The following is a 15823-nucleotide window of genomic DNA, read 5'->3' as shown; positions in this document are numbered from 1 at the left end:
AGTTGTTGGCCAGGGTGGCCAAAGGGACTCCCAGATAGTAACCCAGCATAGAACTTGGAAAATGAACAGCAGACCCTAATCTTATCTAAAGGAATATTGACAACTGATTGCTGCTAGATGAGGAACAGCTGACCCTCCTAAAACAAAGACCTCAAGATAGGCTGACTAGATTCATGAGAAGGGCAAGTAGTGGAAAAGGGCTGGGAGTGCCGACAACACAGCAGACAGTAGCAGGGATATCAGAGTATAAGGGCTGTAGTGAGGGAAGGGAGGCTATAGGAGGGTGCCATCTGGGAAGTGGGTGCATAGTTGAATAAGATGGTTTGGGATGTTCTGTGTGATATACACACACATTAAAAAAAATCAACAACTTTTTTAAATGTATTATATTTGAGGAGGAAGCATGGAAATTTATGTCATGTTAATTAGTAGAGGTGATACACATTACCATTGGAATCTACCTGATGACTTTATAGACATACACAGGTGCCAAGGAGATCCAAGTGCAACCGATTATAAGTAGTAATAATCAGATACATAGAGATTAGAGATGCATGTGCCAACATCTCAGTGTTAGTAGCAAACACAATGAGTCTTTCTGCAAGGAACCATATATTCTAAAATGAAATGGAGGTCTTTTTTAAAGGTTAAAAACTCATTCAATTTTATGTCTTACAGGGCTTATACTGAGTTCAATATTGTATAACTGTATTAATTCAACTGTGAACTTAGAAACTTGCAGCCACTTGTGAAAGAGATGTACTCTTGCCCTGGAGTGTATTACTGAATATGTAAAAGCTATAGTGAAATGTTTCTTCTAATCATGTAGTTATTAAAAATTTTAAAAAATGATTAAAATAATAATAATTCTTCAAAGCATAAAAATTGGCTCCTTAATAATTAGTAGATTTGAAAAACATTACAATTTAAATGTACCTGATGCCTTTATGTCCATGCTCAGATGCCAAGGAGCTCAGAAAGTAACCGACTGTCACTAGTAATAATCAGATACATAGAGATTAGAAATGTTTGTGCAAGCATCTTAATGTCAATTGGTGTTAGTAGCATTCAAAATGAGTTTTTCTGTATGAAACAGTATATTTTAAAATGAAATGGAGAGCTTTTTTAAAGGCTAAAACCCCATTCAGTTTTATGCCTTATAGGGTTTATACTGAGTTCAACATTGTATAACTGTAATAATTCAACTGCAAACCTAAAAATGTACAGCCAATTTTGTAAGAGATGCAGCCTAGCTCAGAAAATTGCTGTTGACTATGTCAATGCTGATGTAATGAAATGCTTCTTCTAAGTATGTGGTTATTAAGTAAATAATTAAAAAAGAAATTATGGAAAAATTTGAATAAAATGAATGTATATGAAAATTCTGGGATAACAAAGTAAAATAAAATGAAAGTTTTATTAGGGGAATTCAACAACACATTGTAGGATTCTTTTGGATAATATTAACATGTTGTGTGCATTTCTCCAGTGTGGGATACAGGCTCCCTCCTGTGGCCTTCTGTCAACATTTTACTACACAAGAAACCTTTAAGATTGAGACATTTTATTTATTGCTGTGCTGGTATGCACTGAGATAATTTATAGGGAATTAAAGAAAATATGTGTTTTCAGTAAGACAAAGAAAACATAGCTAAACAATACAAAATGTATTTGAATGTCAATCTTGTCTTTTGAGAAAAAAATGACTAAAATTTGTTGGATGTATAATTTTCATCACTGATGTCAAAACCACATAAGTCCTTCTTGAACCATGTGCCAAAATTTAATGAACAAGATTTGCTTTATTCTTCTTTGTTTGGGTTGAATAATTGTTCTTCCCATTAAAAGTGAGACTTTGTTTTGTTTAATTCTACCAGTATACTTGAATTAAAGTATTTCTTTTTTATTCACCACATATTCATTGAAATATGATTATTTCTTCCTCATGAGTTATAAAGGGTAAATGTCAAAAAAGCACAGTTGTTTTAGAAATGCTAAAACATATCCAAAGTTGGCAGCTATTTAGTGTAGAAAAAAAGAAACATCTATTAATATCTCTAGATTCGGTCTTGGTAAAATAAAATTCTATCTTTGAAGAAAAATTCAGGAAGACAGACTAAAGAATATCTTAGGATATGACAGCCAACAGTAGTCTCTGAATTTTTTAATCTTCTCCCAGTCTGTGACCCCATGAGTCTTCTGTGATCGCCTGCTGTGGAGACCTGAAACTACCCAGTCTTACGGGGAAGCTTATAAAATAGTCTGAATCTGAGTCAGTGAAGTTTACCTGTAATCCAGACTCCTCAACCAGCAATCTTGCCTGCTGAATGTCATCTGTCTTCTTATGCCATCCTCACACAGTCCTTTTTTAAATTAGTGAACACGGTTAGAGTGGTTCATGTCCTCAATGTGATGCTTGGTGAGGACAGGTCAAAGAGAGCAACCTGGTTTCAAATGTATCTTAGACTACAAAAGATTCATTACCTCCAAGTTCATGGTCAGGCTCCCAGCTTGTGTTACTTATATTTCCTTTTGAATGCCAGTAGCAGAAAATATCCATTTTGAATGGAGTTCTCCCTTCTGGTGAGAGGGCCATACATGTCTATGTTCAGTATGATTTTCTCTCTCTGAATTGTGACTTTGTGAATATAAATATCTGATATATTAAATATTACTCCACTTTACCTCATGTTATATTAACATGAAAAGGACAGTTTTTCTGTACAGTTTTCATGGATCTTAAAAACTGCCTTGAGGTATCAGGTCGAGTGTATTCTACATCTGATGAATTAATTATCTGATCTAGTGAGCATAAGAACATCATGATGGGTGTTTACAATGAATAATAATGATTCTGATAAGTGTTTCAGCTTGCCATCTTAGAAGTCAGCAGGAATATTCCTTTAGATGACTCAATTTGGTTCCATAGTAAAACTTAGGGTAAGTATTATGAACTCTTGCATCAGGAAGACAGGTTTTGTTACCTATGTGAAATATGATTTCAGTTAAACTACAGTTAGACCCCTATGTGTTTTAACCATCTAATGCATCATCAGCCTCAATATCATCTTTGCATTGGAAATATTTATAACATTCAGTCATAAGATTGAATTCAAGATCAATGTACACTTAGAGTATAGTCATGGAAAATACAGATACTAGATAAGGAGAAAGGTCAATGGAAACTCAAATATTGAACAAATATTATGAGTTATCTCCAGTAATGGATTCTTACCTGATTAGGAAGGTTAGTGTAGAAAGCTCTAGGTCCAAACCCGAGAGAGAGAGAGAGAGAGAGAGAGAGAGAGAGAGAGAGAGAATATTACTATTATCTTGTTGATAAAGCAGTATATAAACATAACAATTTCTTAGCAGTAAGTAAAAGCATGAACTGAAAAAATATGTTTCCACTGGAAGAAAAAAACAGCAGTTTGACTGAAGAGACATTTGGGGGATGGTACAGAATGTCCAAGTGACTATAGGGCAACCAAAATACACTGTAACCCATAGTCGAAATACACTGTCACCCATACTCTAAAGGACATCCCATACCATACATACCATGTCCAATCCTCCATACAATATATATATACATATATTTATATTTATGTTCATGTTCATATATAAACCAGTAGGCTCAAAGTAATGAGCTGGGGCACTAATTCTTTTTTGAACATACCGGTATCAGAAATGAGAAATGCCAAATTAGAGAAGGCTTCCCAAATAAAACATGTCTGTTTAATAATCTCACACAGATTTGGGAGGGACAAGTTCTTTGGATCATTGGGTGGTATGAACGTTAAACCAACCTATATGACAATAAGATATGTAAGATCAGAAGTGAAGCTCAAGTTTTTACTGACAAGATACCTATATGTGAACTATTGGTAAAATACTTGTTTTGCTACCCCATGCATTGAACTGTTAGCTAACGGTAGATTCTGAGAGAAGGGTAATGATTGCCTTAGATGAGCACACAGTGAGCCCACCAGTCTTCCGTGGATAGTTACATGCCCACTGTCACACAGAAGGCCCTGGTTAAACTCAGTGGGCCACAAGACAAAATAAAAGGATACAAAAGTAAGAAAAGGTCTTTAGGGAGGAAGGAGGTTGACAGGGGTGGAAGGGAAGTAGTAGAGGGTTGAAGACGAGAACATCTGGAATGCATTAGATGCGTGTGTGGATTTGTCAAAGGACAAAATTAATAAAAATTAAAACCAAAGCTTGTTTTGTCGGCGATTTTACCCATATCTCTTTCGATTTCTAGTCAAACACTGCTCTCTAGTGGTCATTCTATTGCTTAACATTGTAAACAATAATTTCGTTTTACAAATGCACAAATTCATAAATTTCCAATTCACGCAATTTAAGCTTTTCATAGGTAGAAATTTGTGCAGATCAGTAGACAGCTGTGTGTTTTCATATGTGTCCATCTATCAGGATTATATTGCATTTCATTTGTGCAGTACCAGGGGAGATACTGGGAATAAAGCATCTTGAACAAAGTTATAGCAGAAAAGTTGCACATTTGGGGGAAGAACTGTACATTCAGTCTAGAACGCTTTGGGAACAAGTAAAGAGCATGGCATACTGTTTAAACACCCGTGTTCAGTACAACAAAGGATGTTGGAAGGCGAAAGTGAAATTCCAAGTCATAAATAAAAGAAAAACCACCTCAAGCATCAAACGTCTCATCAGAAACTCTGACAGGAGAGCAGAGAGTGACATGATTCAAGTTCTGAAAGAAAGTAACTGCAAATCTAGATTTAATTGTCAAGCAAAGTTTTATTTTAAAACTGATGGAGAAATATAGACCTTCCTTGATAGACAGAAAACAGCTTATGACCACTAAACCAGCCTTACAGAGGACAGTTGAGGAATTCTGCACATGAAAATGGAGAGAATCATAACTTTAGGCATATGAGAAAACAGAAACCTCATTAGAAGAGTAGATCTACAAAATGATGATTTGGAAAGAATCCAACATTACACAATAAGAAATAACAAGAAATATTTTATTTTATTTTATTTATTTATTAAAAGAAGTTGGTCCTTTGAGTTTACAGATAGATTATTACGCTTGTACAATCTTTTACTCATTATAAACCCTATAAGACATAAAATTAAATGAGGTTCCAACGTTTAAAAAAGATCTCCACTTCATTGTCAAAACACACAGTTTCATACAGAAAAATTCATTCCAGGGCTCTTGACATTGACAAGAAATATTTTAATGTTTTGTACCTTTTAATTATTTCTCTGAATGTTACTGTTCTCGACTCTCCAACTAAAAGTTAAAAACTGGAGGATTGGATCAAAAATAATTCCAAACTGTTTACTGCCTGAAAGACACAAACCTCACTACTAAAGAGAAATAGATTTTGACAGGGAAAGTATCAAAAAAGAAATCCATGCAAATAGAATAAAAAAGAAAGCAAAAGTGGCTGTAGTAATATCTGACAAATCATGATAAAACCAAAATTAGTCAGATGAGACAAAGATCACTTCATATTGATAGAGTCAGCAATCTATTGAGAGGTCATAAAATTTGTAAATATATATGAACTATTTGTAAGTGTAAACAATTTTGTAAAACAGATGAGATACAAAGGCTCTGATAGACCCCAATACAATAATAGCAGGTGACCAGTATCTTTCAGAATTAAATGATATAATACATTAGGTAGACTTAACTGACATCTATAGAATTATTCTGCCCAACAGCTTCAAAACACTCTCAGAGCCCAGGAACTTTTTCCAAAATAGATCACATTTTAGGATGTAAACCACGTCTTGACAAAATATGGGAAATTGAAATAACTGGTGTGTTTGCTCAAAGCATACTGATGAAATAAAACCAGAAACGAGAAGGAAAAGCACAGAAAGTATGTAAACTAAACACAGAGATTGAACAGCACCCTTTACAAAAGATGTTTAGTTACAACCATAAATACTTACAGTAAAAGATCAGAGAGATTGCAAATAACTTATCTAATAATTCATCTCAAAGTCTTCAAAAATAAGACAAAGCCAATCTCTAAACTGGTAGAAGGAAAGGAATAGGAATAACCATCAGAGAGAAGTTATGATGTGAAAATGAAAAATAGTTGAATCGATCAGTGAAACAAAGAGCTGTTTCTTTGAAAGAAAAGGATTGATACTTAGCCAGATTATTAACAATAGCAAAAAGAAAACAAAAAAATCAAATGCAAAAATCAATTAAACTGGATACTAAATAAGAGTGTGTTAAAATGTCACCAAAATGCACTTATCATTAGGAAATATTTTTTAAAAATTTATTGAGAATTTCATACAGGCATATAAGGTGTTTTGATCAAATCCATGCCCAATTGTTTAGGAAATATTTTTTAAAATTATATTCCAACAAATTTGAAAGGGTAGTAAACATGAATGCATGCCTATGTACATATACCCTATCAAAACTGGACCAAGAAGATGTAAAAATATTAAATAGGTCAACAATAAGCATGGTATTAGAAAAATGAAAGTCCCCTATCAAAGTTCATAACTAAAATAATTCACTATTGACTTCTATGGTACTTATAAGTAAAAACAAATACTAATGCAACTTGAAATATCAAAGAAAACAACAAAAGGGATACTTCCAAACTCATTTTTAAGAGTCAGTGTCCCCTTTATACCAAACTAGACACGGACCTAGGAGGAAAGAAAGTGAGAGGCCAATTTATTGATGAACATCGATGCAAATATATTCAATAACACGCAATCTGAATGCAGCAACACAAAAAAAGATTATATACCATGTACAATTGAATTCATTCCAAGTTAAGAGAGTTCAGTATCCCTCTGTGTCTGAGGAATAACAGGATCATAATGCAATAGGATAAAAGATGGACATGATGAGCCTGTATCTAACACTTCACCAAATGGAGAAAAAGTAAAATTATTTTTCTAAAATCGGTAAAGAAACAAGATTTTACACTATTACCATCATTACTAAATCAATTGGTTAAAATCCTAACCAGAGCAACAAAGCAAAAGGACAAAATAACAGCGGTATGAATAGGAAAGTTCTTATTCTATATACAAAGGTTTCCAAGGACTCTTTTTAAAAAGACTCTTTTAAATGTCACAAACTGTAGACAAGCAGCCAAACCCCAAATCCTTGTATACAAAAAGATCAATATTTTTTCACTGAGAAATAGTGAAACAATCCCATTTTCAATAAATAAACCCCAAATAAATTATCTAGGAACAAACCTAACCAAAGATGCCAAAGGTTTCTATAAGGGAAAGTATGAAACACTGAATAAAAAAATCAAAGGAGATCCTGGAAAGTAGAAAGACATTCCACGCTTATGGATATACAGAATTGATGATGAAAAATAGATAAATTATGGAAAAGTAATTGATTCGGTGCAATCTCCACCAAAAGTCCAATGACATTCTTCAAAGAACTAAATAAGAATAATTCTAAAATTCATATCAAAGCATGAAAGACCATAAATAACTAAAACAAAGAAAGACAGAAAGTGGGTTAAAACCAGAATACTGGTAGTGGTACAAAACCAGAGCTATGCGAGAGAAAATCCTACCCAAAACAGCTTGCACTGCTACACAAGCAGACATGGGACCAAGGTTGGAATAAGGGATCCAGAAATGCACTCATCCAGTTATAACCATTTGAATTTGACAATGGTGTTGAAATGGGGAGAAAGAGGGTCCCCTAGCGGGTTCTTAGTCTCATTCATAAAAGAATTTAAGAATGGACTCAAATGGAAGCTTTTACAATTTTATTAGAATTTTAAAGAAAAAAGCTTCCTCAGAGTTTGTAATCTTGGCAGCTTCCTTGAGGAGGTGAATAGTGGGAAGAAGGAAAGAAAGCCATGAAGCCATGCAGGGTTAGAATCTACATGGAGGTCAGACATGAGGCTGACTGGCAGCCACATGGCTGGGAGAAGGAAGTGTTAGAGAAACAATAAATACAAGATGCTAGGAGCAGCCCAAAGCCTCAAAGAAAGCATGTTTAGTAAGAAAGGCATGAGGAAGAAAAGGGAGATTAGGCTTTTCTGAAGAACTCAGAAAAGCATGTAGACTTACAGACTACACTGCTGTGTCTTGTCAGAAAATTCTGTGGACTTTTGTACTACAAGGTGGGATTCCAGGCAGGAAAAATTCACTACCTCATTAACACACCAGGTACTCTGCCCATTTATTTAGCATAACTTAAGGTGAACCTGCCTTTCTAGGGGTGGTTCTATCTTAATCAGGTGATTGAGTAATAAAACTGGAAAGGCAAGGTGGGTCTTCCAATAGGTAGACTAAGGATTTGATAGTTTTGACCAGTTAAACTTATGGGGCTTTTTGCTACTCTAACAGTGTTAAAAATACTGTGGGGGAAAGATCATCTTTTTAGTAAAATGGTGCTGAAATAATTGAATATCCACACATAGAGGCTGAAACTTGACCCTTACCTACCATGCTATACAAAAATCACATTAAAATGAACCAAAGATGTGAAACTTAGACACTACTTTGGGGAAACTTAGAAGAACAACTCCAAAGGATGGGCATAGACAATCACATTCTGAATATGACTCAAATAAGAGTTGTCAGCTTGCCATGGGGGCACACACCTTTAATCCTAGAATTTGAGAGGCAGAAGTAGGTGTATCTCTGGGAAGTAGGTGTTCTACATAGTAAGTTCCCTGTCTCAAAAAAATGTTTTAAATCAGCAGCAACATAATCATTGTCATACTGGGACTGGACAGTGTCTCAGTGGTTAAGAGCACTGGCTGCCTTTGCAGAGGGACCAGGTTCAGGTACCAGCATGTACATGGAGGCTAACAACTATAACTCCAGTTCTAGAGGACACGATACCCTCTTCTGGCATCTTCAGACACTGCACACATATTTTGCACCTATACACATGGAGGTAAACATGCACAAAACATTTTTAAAAGAATTGTCATGTTTGAAAATCACATCTCTGTTGTATTTATTAATTTCGTGCATGTGACATGTTCTCTGTTCCAAGTAGAGAGGATCTAGCCACGAAGAAGCCATTTTCTTATGTTTTTTATTCTTTTTATAGATGTTTGGTGAAAAAAATTTAAATGTGTTTTGTTATACCACTCACACCAACACACATAAAAAGCTCCATTACTCAGTGTTATAATATGAAAACTGTTCTTTCATTTACATCTTGCCTGCTTAGTATTTTCCTCTTTAGTTTTAAAAGGTCAATCTTTCTGCTAAATCAGACACTCGCTTGAAGTTAGTAAAAGGAAAACAAATTGTCACCATGAAAAACTAAGTGGAAATAATCACATTATATCAAGCTGAGGAAGAAATTTCCTTGAATCTCATTTTTTTTAAAAAATGAAAGCAGTTGGCAGTAGTAAGTGTTTGGAGACCAGCCTGTAAATCTAAAGAGGAATTAAAGGAAGTATTGTTTTAAAAAATTAGATGAATTGATAGGTGAGGTGGCATCAAATTTAAAAGCATCTGAACAATGGAAACAAAAACAAGTGTGAAGAGACAGTCTAATGAAGAGGAGAAGCATCTTTGCTCATCCAACAGAAGGTTAGTGTCAGGGATATACAAAGAACTCAAAAATTAAAAATAAAAATGTTACAGTCCCACTGGGCATGGTGGTATACACCTTTAATCCTAGCACTCAGGAGACAGAGGCAGACAGATCTCTGTGAGACAGAGGACAGCTTGATCTACATAGCAACACTAACTCCAGACAAACTAGGACTACAAGGAGACCTGTCTCAAAAAAAAAAAAATGTAATCCAATCAATAAATGGGTGAATGAACTTTAAAGATCCTTTCTTTCTTTCTTTCTTTCTTTCTTTCTTTCTTTCTTTTTTTCTTTCTTCCTGTCTTCTTTCTTTTTTGTGAATTCTTTACTTTAAAAGCCCAATTTTATTTTAATATTTTAGAATTTTATACATGCATATAATGTGTTTTCATCAAATCCAATCCCTCCCCATTACCCTCCCATTTTTCTGTCCCAATTACATGTGTTCTTTTTTAATACCACTGTGTCTACTGAGTGGCCTGTGTGTGCGTAAGTGTAAGAGCATCTACTGAAGCATGAGTAGCCTCTCAGGAGCCAAAACCATGAAGAACCCCCCAATACCCCAATATCCACCAACCGTTAATAGCTCCTCACCTAGGGAATGAGCCCTTCCCCCATCCATGCTGGAGTCTGGGCTTGCTTCATCCTGTGTAGGTCTTGTGAATGCAGTCAGCTACTGTGAGTTCTTGTGTGCAATCTGCAATGTCCATTTGTTGCAGATGTTTGGCTCTTCCAGTCTTTCTGCATCCTCTTCCACAATGATCCCTGAGCTTTGAAAGCAGGTAGTGTGATGTAGATGTCTTATTTAGATTTGAACAATTCACAGTCTCTTATTCTCTGCACATTGATCAGTTGTGGGTCTCTACATTGCCATCAATGGCAAAAAAATGCTTCTGGTCTTCTGGAGAGAGTTGAGAGGCGCACTATTTCTATGTAATTTATTTCTATATCCTCTATCCTATTTCATTGATAAACATGTCTGATTTTGTGCCACTATTATGCTGCTTCTGTTACTATCATTCTGTAATATAGTTTGAAGTTGGATATTTGGATATTCTAATACCTCCAGGACTGCTCTTTCTGCTAAGGATTGCTTTATATAGTCAAGACATTTTGTACCTTATATATATTTTAGGATTAGTTCTACTAGCTCTGTAAAGGATGTTAATGGGATTTTGATGAACATAGTCATAAACAAGAGAAATCATTTTATCATTTAGTGTCTCCTTCAATTTCTTTTTTTGGGGGGGCTTTTACTGTAGTCATTGTCAAGGTCTTTCACTTCCTTTGTTAGGTTTATTTTTAGGCATTTAATTGTTTAAAGTTATTGTGTTTTGGGAGCTGAAATTTCAGGGCTGCCAGGTGCAGGCTGCCCACCCCCTTCCATTGAGGCACAGGCAGTTGTCCCTGGAAAGCAGCTAAGGGGATATTGGCAAAGCCTGTCCTAGCTGACCCAGGGCTGAACCTGTATAGATGTTCCTCTAAGAGTAAATAACTGTCAGTTAAAGTAGACATGGATTCAGAAGCAAGCAAGAGATCATCCATGTGGTGCATAAGCATTACATGAAGAAAAGCACTGCAAGGTCAGGAAGCAAGAACAGCAGAAATATATTTCTGACATTAAGTAGGACTATTAGCTATTCCATGAAGCAGGACAGAAGTGAGACAATGTCTGCACTGGAAGTGAGGCAATGATTCCTCAGTCTTTTTCCCTGTGGTTGGCAAATGCTGCCAAACCCGCCTAGCAATAACATTAATCTGTTGATAAGCTTGAGGAGGGTAATTTGATTGTTAACTCCACTCTGAGGTCCATATCCAGTCAGTACATTAGTAGTAGTGACTTTTAAATTATTTACCCGGTTGCACTTGCCCTGTTCCACCACTCATTCGTCAAACTCCCAGGCCCATGGTATGTTAAAACGTCAAATTGAAAAAATAAAAGAAGAAATATGGTACATATTAATTAATCAGCCCACATAAAGCACTAAACAACTTTCTTTTTATTTTAAAATTTTTAATGACTGATGCGCATGGTCTCTGTGAAGCTGAAAGGTACTGGGAGTGCGCGGTGGGGATGGGGGCTGTCGGACTGCCCCTGGGCTCTCTAGACAGGCTCCTGGAAAGGAAAATGACACTCTCCTCCTCCGGCGATCGGGCTCTGCTTGTGTTTTTTCCCACAGGATGCCAGTGACCCCGGATGGCTGCCTGAATGCTTCATCTTAGAATGCGAGCACTCACAAAAAGTGCTAGCAGAAGCGCCTGATTATAAAGATACAGCACATGTTAATCAAAGGGAAGGCGAAGAAAGGAAGATGGATCCTGGCCCAGAGTACAAGAGGAGCCAGCATTACAACCTGGGGACAGATCAGAGCTTTTGCTACCAGGGGACCTAAGAACTTCTTAGGCAGGGGAGGAGGATTACTCCCTTTTCTTTCCATCCTAGTGAGGGGGTACTTATTGGGCTTTCCTTGCAGATCCTTCTTTGGCTCACCCTGTAACTTGGGATAACCCCCTATTACTGTGTTTGTTAATACTGGCCAGCTTGATTATGTTAGTGCACCTCAGCTTGATTTTGTTTCTTCTAGAGATTTAGCAAATGATCTGCTATACTAGTTTAAAGGTTTGAATCCCTTTAATACTTTACAGCATGCTTTCCCAATGCTATTAAACTTGGCATCGTGTACTCTTCTTGGAATATTATTTTGTTGGTGCAACTCTCAGCTCTGGCCGTGAGTTGCATGGCACCCCAGACATAGGTTACTCAGGTTATATTATAAAATAAAAAGGGGGGGCATATTGGGAGCTGAATATTCAGGGCTACCAGGTGCAGGCTGCCTGACTCCCCCCCGCCCCAGGAGGACAGCCAACCAGATAGCAGCAAACCCTATCCTAGGATTCAGGCACAGGGATTTCGCCCATGGAGAGCCGCTAAGGGGATGCTGGCAAAACCTGTCCCAGCTGACCCTGAGCTGAACCTGTATAGGTCGGTCCCTGACAGTCTCCAGGTACATGTCTTTCTTTTAGTAGTTCTGCTTGGGTGCTGCTTACACAATTACCTATTATAAATGAAACTAGTTAAAAGGAAATTGTGGTTTTGTGCTATATTCCTATAGTAGATTCTTTCCTGCTTTGAGACAAAGTATAAAAACATTGTTATCCTGCAATAAAGTGCCTAAATGGTCATCAGCCTGCAGGTCCTCCTGATCCCAGATGTGTCTGTGTCTGTGTCTTTTATCCCCTCCCCTTCTAACTAGGGTTTTAGGATCCCCCTAGCTGTGGCAATCATGAACAGGATTTTCTCTGATTTCTTTCTCAGTATGTTTGTCATTGCCATAGTGGAAAGCTGCTCAGGTTTTGTGGTTGTTGATTTTATGTCCTGCTTATTTGTTGAAGGGATTTATCAATTCTTCAAGTTTTCTGGTAGAATATTTAAAGTTTTTTAAATATAGAATCATGTCATCTGAAAACTGGAAATTTGACAGCTTTCTCCCTTATTTGTATCAGTTTTGTTCCTTTCTCTTGTCCTCTTACTGAAGCTAAGGTTTCAAGCATATATTGAGTTAGAGTAGAAAGAGATCACACTCGTTTCTGATTTTAGAGGAAATGGTCTCAGTTTTCCATACTTTATAAAATGGCTGTTGGCTTGTCATATATAACTGTTACGGAGTCATAGTATATTCCCTTTCTACCCCTCATTCCTGAAAGTCCGAGGACTGAATGACTGAAGGATTTCATCAGCGTTTGTTCTGCATCTAATGAGATGACCCTTGATTTCTGTCCTTGTGTAAGTTGAACCATGCTTTCTTCCTCAAGATGGAATTGAACTCATAGAGATCTGCCTGTCCTGCCTCCCCAGTGCTAAGAATTCAAATCTATAATTCATACATGAGAGAGGTTACACAGCATTTATTTTTTTTGGCCCTGTGTTACCTCACTTAGTAAATTTCTGGTTTCATCATTTTCCTGAAAATTTTATAATTTCATTTTTGTTTTATTTCTTGTTTTGGGTGTGATATGTTGTATGGGGTGTTACTATGTGTGATGTGAATGCACAGGGGCATATGTACATGTGTGCACATGCATGTGGAAACCCTAGGTGGACATTGGCTGGTTTTCAAAACTCATTCCCCACCTTCATTTCTTTAGGTAGGGTCTCTCACTGAACCTGAGACACATTGATTTGGCTAGATTGACTGGCCAATGAGATTCAGGAATGCACCTGCCTCTACATCCTCTCTCCCAAGGCTCACATCACCATACCCAGCTTTTTACTCAAATTCTGGAGGTTAATATTCAGGTCCTTGTGCTTGTACAAGGCTTCATTGATGTCAATGAAGGGCACTTCATGACTGAGCCATCTCCATAGCCTCTTTTCTCTTTACAGTTGAATACAATTCCACTGTTTTTATACTAAAATTTCACTATCTATTCATAAGTTACTAGACACCTATAATGGTTACTGTAGTAGTTACTTTTCTGTTGCTGTGAGAGAAACACTGACCAAAGCAACTTGTAGAAGGAAGAATTTATTTAAGCTTATGGTTCCAGGGGAATTATAGGCCATCTTGGTGGGGAGGCATGACTACAGAGGTGGCTGGAGGAGGAGCAGAAGCTAAGCTCCACATCTTCAAGCAGACACAGGAAGCAAGAGAGCAACTGGAGATCCAGCAAGGCTTAAGAACTCTCTAAGCCTGCCCCCAGACCTGCTTCCTCCAGGATAGCCATACCTTCTAAGCCTTCCAAAACAGTGCCACTAACTAGGGACAAAAATGTCCAAATACTTGGAGCTTATGGGGGACATTTTTATTCAAACCACCACAGTTGCTTTTCCTGGTTATGGTAAATAAAGTAACAATCAACACAGATGTTCATGTTTGTCTCTAGTAAGATATAGAGTCTTGGGTATATGTCCAGAAGTGTATCGATGGGTCATATGACAGTTCTAATTTTGGCTTAAAACATTTTTCCTTTCTCTTGCGATTTACTCTTTGATCCCTGTGTCACTTATAAGTTCTTTGTTAAGTATCCCATATGCTGCATTTAATAACAATGGATGCTGCTTTGGTAGTTAACCCTTGGCAGAGTGACTTTTGATTCTTCCCACATCACCAGTCATTCTAAATTTTAAAGCAAAATTACACATTCTTGATTATGATGGTAATTGTTAAATAATGTTTCTTTATATTTGTAGAGCTTAGACCATCTGACAACCTTCAGAAGACATTATAATGTGTAACAACCCTTCTTATTCTATTTCTGTGCAAAAATTAACACAAATAATGAAAAGCTATTGATTTCTGTCTTGATTCATTTATAGACTAAGATCATACATTGCCTAGTTTCTTATCCTTTAAATTTGTTGAAGTACATTTTATTATCCTATTTTATATCTAGTAAAATGTTCTATCTAATCCTGGGAAAAGTGTGTACTCTGCTATTGTTTGATAAACTATCTCATAAATGTCAGATTTTTTCCAGTCAGCTGAGAGTGCTGCTGAGTTTGCCTATGTCCTTCCTGACTATCTTCTGTATCTTAATATGCTCATTTTGAAATGGAAGTGTTAAATTACACAAAAATGATGCGTTCAACTATTTCTTCTGGCATTTCTACAAGGTTTTGCTTCATGTATTTTGATGCTCTGATGTTAGTCACTTGCACATTAAAGAATGTTATTTCTTTTGAAATAATGACACTTTTATCATTGTGTATTATTCCCTTTATTACTGATAACTCTTTGCATTCTGAAGTCTGTTAGAGCTGTGATTAGTATAGATGCTATTACCTTTAAAAAAAATAAAGCCTGTGCTTCTTGTACATATTTCAGTCCACATTTTTTCACGTTCAATGAATTTGCTTAAGTGAGTTTCTTATAGACAACACAGTTGGATATATTTTAAATGAACCCTCAAAATCTGCATGCTTTAGTTAGTACATTTAAATAATTTATGTTTAAAGAGACTTATTGATATAGTTGGGTTAATATATACAACATTCCCTACTGTTTCATTGTCCTTGTTTTTTTCCTGCTGTTGTTTCTATAGCTAATCTGTATTTTATAGTCTTAGTTGAATATTTTGCATAATTAAGATTTCTCCTGTTTTTTATTATATCAATTATTCTTCTGATTTTTACATTTTTAGTGGTCGCTCTAAATTTTAAAATGTTTCATATTATTTCAAATACATTTTTAAATAATGCTATGCTACTTCAAAGGCTACTGTAAAAGCACCCAGAAATAATAAAATATACTC

Source organism: Nannospalax galili, unplaced genomic scaffold, assembly GCF_000622305.1.
Source record: "Nannospalax galili isolate Female #2095 unplaced genomic scaffold, S.galili_v1.0 scaffold1130, whole genome shotgun sequence".
NCBI lineage: Eukaryota > Metazoa > Chordata > Mammalia > Rodentia > Spalacidae > Nannospalax > Nannospalax galili.
This window is presented reverse-complemented; position numbering follows the sequence as displayed.